General features: G+C 39.8%; 1 non-coding gene across 1 annotated transcript; it reads left to right on the top strand.

The window, feature by feature from the left end:
• Positions 1–7313: 7313 nt before the first annotated feature.
• On the top strand, positions 7314–7421 carry LOC148546243 (small nucleolar RNA R71). The gene has a single exon (XR_015901238.1). It is a non-coding gene; the product is annotated as a small nucleolar RNA R71 (small nucleolar RNA).
• Positions 7422–8640: the final 1219 nt, after the last annotated feature.

Here is an 8640-nt window from a genome sequence, read left to right as displayed (position 1 = left end):
GAGGGTGAAGGGGTATTTACTGCAGTTACTTTTGATGCTGAAATGTGTAGAAAAGCCCTTGCTAGGATGATAATTGTTGATGAGCTACCGTTCAAGTTTGTTGAGGGGGAGGGATTCAGATTCTATATGAGTATTGTGCAACCAAGATTTCCACTTCCAGGAAGGATTACTGTTGCTAAGGATTGTTGGAATCTTTATATTAGTGAGAAGAATAGGTTGAAAACTGTGTTCAAACAACCGAATCAATCTGTTTATTTAACTACTGATTGTTGGACTTCTGTGCAAAATCTGAATTATATGTGTCTCACTGCTCATTACATTGATTATGATTGGAAATTGCAAAAGAGGATTATCAATTTTTGTCTTATTAAAAACCACAAGGGAGAAACAATTGGTAGAAAAATTGAGAGATGTCTTTTGGGGTGGGGGATATCTAGAGTGTTCACAATTACTGTTGATAATGCTAGTTCTAATGATACTGCAATATCTTATCTAAGAACTAGAATGGGGGATTGGAATTTACATCCTTTGAAAGGAGAACATTTGCATGTTAGGTGTTGTGCACATATTCTTAATCTTGTTGTTAATGATGGATTGAAAGAGATGCATGAATCTATTAGTAAGATAAGAAATGCTATTAGCTATGTGCGTGCTTCCCCTAGTCGCATGAATAGGTTCATGGTGCGCAGAAATTGTGATTACACTTTGATTATGTAAAATTCATCGCTCTTTCTTTCCCTGGTAATGGCGCCAAAAACATGATGCCAATACCATGGTTCACAACTTCGCACAACTAACCAGCAAGTGCACTAGGTCGTCCAAGTAATACCTTACGTGAGTAAGGGTCGAATCCCACGGAGATTGTTGGTATGAAGCAAGCTATGGTCACCTTGTAGATCTCAGTCAGGCGGATATAAAATGGTAATGGGTTTTTCGAAAATAATTAATAAAATAGGGATAGAAATACTTATGTAATTCATTAGTGAGAATTTCAGATAAGCGTATGGAGATGCAATCGTTCCTCTGAACCTCTGCTTTCCTGCTGTCTTCATCCAATCAGTCTTACTCCTTTCCATGGCTGGCTTTATGTAATGCATCACCATTGTCAATGGCTACTTTCGGTCTTCTCTCGGGAAAATGATCCAAATGCCCTGTCACGGCACGGCTAATCGTCTGGAGGCATCACCCTTGTCAATGGTTTACATCCTATCCTCTAGGTGAAAATGGTCAACGCACCCTGTCACGGCACGGCTATTCATCTGTCGGTTCTCAATCATGCTGGAATAGGATTTACTATCCTTTTGCGTTCTGTCACTATGCCCAGCAATCGCGAGTTTGAAGCTCGTCACAGTCATTCAATCATTGAATCCTACTCGGAATACCACAGACAAGGTTTAGACTTTCCGGATTCTCTTGAATGCCGCCATCATTCTAGCTTACACCACGAAGATTCTGATTAAGAGATCTAAGAGATACTCATTCAGTCGAAGGTAGAACGGGAGTGGTTATCAGGCACGCGTTCATAGGGAATGATGATGATTGTCACGTTCATCACATTCAGGTTGAAGAGCGAATGAATATCTTAGAAGCGAAATAAGATGAATTGAATATAAAACAGTAGTACTTTGCATTAATCTTTGAGGAACAGCAGAGCTCTACACCTTAATCTATGGAGTGCAGAAACTCTACCGTTGAAAATACATAAGTGATAGGTCCAGGCATGGCCGAATGGCCAGCCCCTCTGATCTAAGAACCAGGCGTCCAAAGATATCTAATACAATAGTAAAAGGTCCTATTTATAATAAACTAGTCACTAGGGTTTACAGAAATAAGTAATTGATGCATAAATCTACTTCTGGGGCCCACTTGGTGTGTGCTTGGGCTGAGCTTGAGTGTTGCACGTGTAGAGGTCCTTCTTGGACTTGAACGCCAGCATTTGTGCCAGTTTGGGCGTTCAACTCTGGTTTTGGATCCTTTTCTGGCGCTGGACGCCAGAATTGGGCAGAGAGCTGGCGTTGAACACCAGTTTTCGTCGTCTATTCTTGGCCAAAGTATGGACTATTATATATTGCTGAAAATCCCTAGATGTCTACTTTCCAACACAATTGAAAGCGCGCCATTTCGAGTTCTGTAGTTCCATAAAATCCACTTTGAGTGCAGGGAGGTCAGAATCCAATAGCATCAGCAGTCCTTCTTCAACCTCTGAATCTGATTTTTGCTCAAGTCCCTCAATTTCAGCCAGAAAATACCTGAAATCACAGAAAAACACACAAACTCATAGTAAAGTCCAGAAATGTGAATTTAACATAAAAACTAATGAAAACATCCCTAAAAGTAACTAGATTCTACTAAAAATATACTAAAAACAATGTCAAAAAGCGTATAAATTATCCGCTCATCACAAACACCAAACTTAAATTGTTGCTTGTCCCCAAGCAACTGAAAATCAAATAGGATAAAAAGAAGAGAATATACTATAAATTCCAAACTATCAATGAAATATAACTCCAATCAAATGAGCGGGACTTATAGCTTTTTGCCTCTTGAATAGTTTTGGCATCTCACTTTATTCATTGAGGTTCAGAATGATTGGCATCTATAGGAACTCAGAGTTCAGATAGTGTTATTGATTCTCCTAGTTCAGTATGATAATTCTTGAACACAGCTTTTTTATGAGTCTTGGCCGTGGCCCTAAGCACTTTGTTTTCCAGTATTACCACTGGATACATAAATGCCACAGACACATAATTGGGTGAACCTTTTCAGATTGTGACTCAGCTTTGCTAAAGTCCCCAATTAGAGGTGTCCAGGGTTCTTAAGCACACTCTTTTTTTTTGCTTTGGACCTTGACTTTAACCGCTCAGTCTCAAGTTTTCACTTGACACCTTCACGCCACAAGCACATGGTTAGAGACAGCTTGGTTTAGTCGCTTAGGCCAGGATTTTATTCCTTTAGGCCCTCCTATCCACTGATGCTCAAAGCCTTGGGATCCTTTTTATTTGCCCTTGCCTTTTGGTTTTAAGGGTTATTGGCTTTTTTCTGCTTGTTTTTTCTTTTTCTTTCTATATTTTTTTTTTCGCCTATATTTTTTTTTCTGCAAGCTTTGTTCTTTGCTGCTTTTTCTTGCTTCAAGAATTATTTTTATGATTTTTCAGATTATCAAATAACATGTCTCCTAATCATCATTCTTTCAAGAGCCAACATATTTAACATTCTTAAACAACAACTTCAAAAGACATATGCACTGTTCAAGCATTCATTCAGAAAACAAGAAGCATTGTCACCACATCAATATAATTAAGCTAAGTTCAAGGATAAATTCGAAACTCATGTACTTCTTGTTCTTTTGAATTAAAACAGTTTTTATTTTAAGAGAGGTGATGGATTCATAGGACATTCATAACTTTAAGACATAGTTACTAACTACTAATGATCATGTAATGAAGACACAAACATAGATAAGCACTTAACATAGAAAATGAAAAATAGAAGAAATAGGAACAAGGAATGAATCCACCTTAGTGATGGTGGCGTTTCCTTCTTGAGGAACCAATGATGTCCTTGAGCTCTTCTATGTCTCTTCCTTGTTTTTGTTGCTCCACCCTCATTGCTTTTTGATCTTCTCTTATTTCATGAAGCATGATGGAGTGCTCTTGATGTTCCACCCTTAGTTGTCCCATGTTGGAACTCAATTCTCCTAGGGAGGTGTTGATTTGCTCCCAATAGTTTTGTGGAGGAAAATGCATTTGAGGCATCTCCGGGATCTCATGGTGATGAGCTTCATACGCCTCTTGAGCTCCATGAATGGGCTCTCTTGCTTGCTCCATCTTTTTTTTAGTGATGGGCTTGTCCTCTTTAATGAGGATATCTCCCTCTATGTCAATCCCAGCCGAATTGCATAGGTGGCAAATGAGGTGAGGAAAGGCTAACCTTGCCATAGTGGAGGACTTGTCAACCACCTTGTAGAGTTCTTGAGGTATAATCTCATGAACTTCCACCTCTTCTCCAATCATGATGCTATGGATCATGATGGCCCGGTCTATAGTAACTTCAGACCGGTTGCTAGTGAGAATGATTGAGCATTGAATGAACTCCAACCATCCTCTAGCTACAGGCTTGAGGTCCAATCTTCTTAGTTGAACCGGCTTGCCTTTGGAGTCAATCTTCCATTGAGCTCCTTCTACACATATGTCCATGAGGACTTGGTCCAACCTTTGATCAAAGTTGACTCTCCTTGTGTAGGGGCGTGCGTTCTCTTCCATGTTTGGCAAGTTGAACGCCAACCTCACATTTTCCGGACTAAAATCTAAGTATTTCCCCCGAACCATTGTAACATAGTTCTTTGGATCCGGGTTCTTACTTTGATCATGGTTCTTGGTGATCCATGCATTAGCATAGAACTCTTGAACCATTAGGATGCCGACTTGTTGGATGGGATTTGTTAGAACTTCCCAACCTCTTCTTTGAATTTCATGTCGGATCTCCGGATACTCATTTCTTTTGAGTTTGAAAGGGACCTCAGGGATCACCTTCTTCTTGGCCACAACATCATAGAAGTGGTCTTGATGGGCTTTGGAGATGAACCTTTCCATCTCCCATGACTCGGAGGTGGAAGCTTTTGTCTTCCCTTTTCCTTTTCTAGAGGATTCTCCGGTCTTAGGTGCCATCAATGGTAATGGAAAAACAAAAAGCTTATACTTTTACCACACCAAACTTAGAATATTGCTCGTCCTCGAGCAAGAGAAGAAAGAATAGATGAAGAAGAAGAAGAAATGGAGGAGAGGGAGAAGGGGTTGTATTTCGGCCAAGAAGGGTATAGAGGGTTGTGTTGTGTGAAAATGAGGAAGAATGGAAGGCTTTATATAGGGGAGGGAGGGGGTTAAGTTTCGGCCATGTAGGGTGGGTTTGGGTGGGAAATTGATTTTGAATTTCGAAGGTAGGTGGAGTTTATGAGGTAGGTTTATGGGGAAGAGTGGATGGATGTGAGTGGTGAAGAGGTGATGGAGAAGAGTGTTTGAGGTGATTGGTGAAGGATTTTGGGGGAGAGTGTTTATGGGATTGTGTGAAAGAGGGGTGAGAAGAAGTGATTGGAGGTAGGTGGGGATCCTGTGGGGTCGACAGATCCTGAGATGATCCTGTGGGGTCTACAGATCCTGAGATGATCCTGTGGAGTCCACAGATCCTGAGGTGTTCAAGGAATTACAACCTTGCACCAAATTAGGCATGTAAAATGCCCTTGCACACAACTCTGGACGTTCAGCGCCAGGTTGGTGCCCATTTTGGGCGTTCAGCGCCCATTTACTGGCCATTTCTGGCGTTGAACGCCAGAACCATGCTTGTTCTGGGCGTTCAGCACCCAGATACTGCCCATTTTGGGCGTTCAGCGCCAGAACCATGCTCTGTTCTGGCGTTGAACGCCAGGCAGATGCTTCTTCCAGGGTGTGATTTTTCTTCTACTGTTTTTGATTCCATTTTCAATTTTTATGTTTATTTTGTGACTCCACATGATCATGAACCTATAAAGACATATAACTAAGAAAAATATAGTTAGATAAATAAAAATTGGGTTGCCTCCCAACAAGCGCTTCTTTAATGTCAATAGCTTGACAGTGGGCTCTCACAGAGCCTCACAGATGTGCAGAGCTTTGTTGAGACTCTCCAACACCAAACTTAGAGTTTGGATATGGGAGTTCAACACTAAACTTAGAGTTTGGTTGTGGCCTCCCAACACCAAACTTAGAGTTTGACTGTGGGGGCTTTGTTTGACTCTGCTTTGAGAGAAGCTTCTTCTGCTTCCTCTCCATGGATGCAGAGAGAGATCCTTGAGTTGTAAACACAAGGTTGTCCTCATTCAATTGAAGGATCAATTCTCCTCTGTCCACATCAATCACAGCTCTTGCTGTGGCTAGAAAAGGTCTTCCTAGGATGATGGATTCATCCTCTTCCTTTCCAGTATCCAGGACTATGAAATCAGCAGGGATGTAAAGGCCTTCAACCTTTACTAACACGTCCTCTACTTGTCCATAAGCCTGTTTTCTTGAATTGTCTGCCATCTCTAATGAGATTTTAGCAGCTTGCACCCCATAGATTCCCAGTTTCTCTATTACAGAGAGAGACATGAGATTTATTCCTGAACCAAGGTCACACAGAGCCTTAAATATCATGGTGTCTATGGTACAAGGTATTATGAACTTTCCAAGATCCTGTCTCTTCTGAGGCAATGTCAGTTGATCCAGATCACTTAGTTCATTGATGAACAAGGGAGGTTCAACTTCCCAAGTATCAATGCCAAATAATTTGGCATTTATCTTCATGATTGCACCAAAAAACTTGGCAGTTTGCTCTTCAGTAACATCCTCATTCTCTTCAGAAGAGGAATACTCATCAGAGCTCATGAATGGCATAAGGAGGTTCAATGGAATCTCTATGGTCTCTAGATGAGCCTCAGAGTCCTTTGGTTCCTCAGAGGGAAGCTCCTTATTGCTCACTGGACGTCCCAGGAGGTCTTCCTCCTTGCGATTCACGTCCTCCTCTCCCTCATTGGGTTCGGCCATTTTGGTTATGTCAATGGCCTTGCACTCTTCTTTTGGATTTTCTTCTGTATTGCTTGGGAGAGTACTAGGAGGGATTTCAGCGATCCTTTTACTCAGCTGGCCCACTTGTGCTTCCAAATTTCTAATGGAAGACCTTGTTTCATTCATGAAACTCACAGTGGCCTTAGATAGATCAGAGACTAAATTTGCTAAGCTAGATGGATTTTGCTCAGAATTCTCTGTCTGTTGCTGAGTGGATGATGGAAAAGGCTTGTTATTGCTAAACCTGTTTCTTCCACCATTATTAAAGCCTTGTTGAGGCTTTTGATTCTTCCATGAGAAATTTGGATGATTTCTCCATGATGAGTTATAGGTGTTTCCATAAGGTTCACCTAAGTAATTCACCTCTACTATTGCAGGGTTCTCAGGATCATAAGTTTCTTCTTCAGAAGATGCCTCTTGAGTACTGTTGGATGCAGCTTGCATTCCATTCATACTCTGAGAAATCATATTGACTTGCTGAGTCAATATTTTGTTCTGAGCCAATATGGCATTCAGAGTATCAACTTCAATAACTCCTTTCTTCATAGGCGTCCCATTACTCACAGGATTCCTCTCAGAAGTGTACATAAACTGGTTATTAGCAACCATGTCAATGAGTTCTTGAGCTTCTGCAGGCATTTTCTTTAGGTGAATGGATCCACCTGCAGAAGTATCTAATGACATCTTTGATAACTCAGATAAACCATCATAGAATATATCCAGGATGGTCCATTCTGAAAGCATGTTAGAAGGACACTTTTTGGTCAACTGTTTGTATCTTTCCCAAGCTTCATAGAGGGATTCACCATCTTTTTGTTTGAAGGTTTGAACAGCCACTCTAAGCTTGCTCAGCTTTTGAGGAGGAAAGAACTTGGCTAAGAAAGCCGTGACCAGCTTATCCCAAGAGTTCAGGCTATCTCTGGGTTGAGAGTCCAACCAGATTCTAGCTCTGTCTCTTACAGCAAAAGGGAAAAGCATGAGCCTGTAGACTTCAGGATCTACTCCATTAGTCTTAACAGTATCACAGATCTGCAAGAATTCAGTTAAGAACTGAAAAGGATCTTCAGATGGAAGTCCATGAAACTTGCAGTTCTGCTGCATCAGAGAAACTAGCTGAGATTTCAGCTCAAAATTGTTTGCTCCAATGGTAGGAATGGAGATGCTTCTTCCATGTAAATTGGAATTTGGTGCAGTAAAGTCACCAAGCATTCTCCTTGCATTGTTGTTGGGTTCGGCTGCCATCTCCTTTACTTGTTCGAAATTTTCAATAAGGTTGTCTCTGGATTGTTGTAATTTAGCTTCTCTTAGTTTTCTCTTCAGAGTCCTTTCAGGTTCTGGATCAGCTTCAACAAGAATGCCTTTTTCTCTGTCCCTGCTCATAAGAAAGAGAAGAGAAAAAGAAAAGAAGAGGAATCCTCTATGTCACAGTAAAGAGGTTCCTTATTGTTAGTAGAAGAAGAAAAAGAATAGGGGTGAAGAAGAATGAAGAATCCAAACACAAAGGTAAGGATAGGAGCAGTGATGTGAGATGAAGAGAAGTGTTAGTAGATGAATAAATAAATAGAAGGGGATGAGGGAGAAGAATTTTCGAAAAACATTTTTTTTGAAAAAGAGTTAGTGATTTTCGAAAATAGTTTTTGAAAAAGGTTAGTAGTTTTTCGAAAATTCAAATAAAAATAAAATAATTAGTTTAATTAAAAATAAATTTTGAAGAAGAGGGAGATATTTTCAAAAATTAGAGAGAGAGAGAGATTTAGTTAGGTAGTTTTGAAAAGGATAAGAAACAAACAAAAAGTTAGTTAGTTAGTTGAAACAAATTTTGAAAATATAAGAAGTTAGGAAGTTAGAAAAGATATTTTGAAATCAAGTTTTTGAAAAAGGTAAGATGAGAAGATATTTTTGAAAAGATATGATAAAAATTAGTTTTTGAAAAAGATTTGAATTTTTAAAATCACAATTAATGACTTGATTCATAAGAAATCACAAGATATGATTCTAGAACTTAAAGTTTGAATCTTTCTTAACAAGTAAGTACAAACTTGAAATTTTTGAATCAAAACATTAA

Source organism: Arachis ipaensis, chromosome B9 (genome assembly GCF_059453495.1).
Source record: "Arachis ipaensis isolate K30076 ecotype BB chromosome B9, ASM5945349v1, whole genome shotgun sequence".
Lineage (NCBI taxonomy): Eukaryota > Viridiplantae > Streptophyta > Magnoliopsida > Fabales > Fabaceae > Arachis > Arachis ipaensis.
The sequence above is the reverse complement of the archived record's forward strand: the minus strand, read 5'-3'. Positions and strand labels throughout refer to the sequence as shown.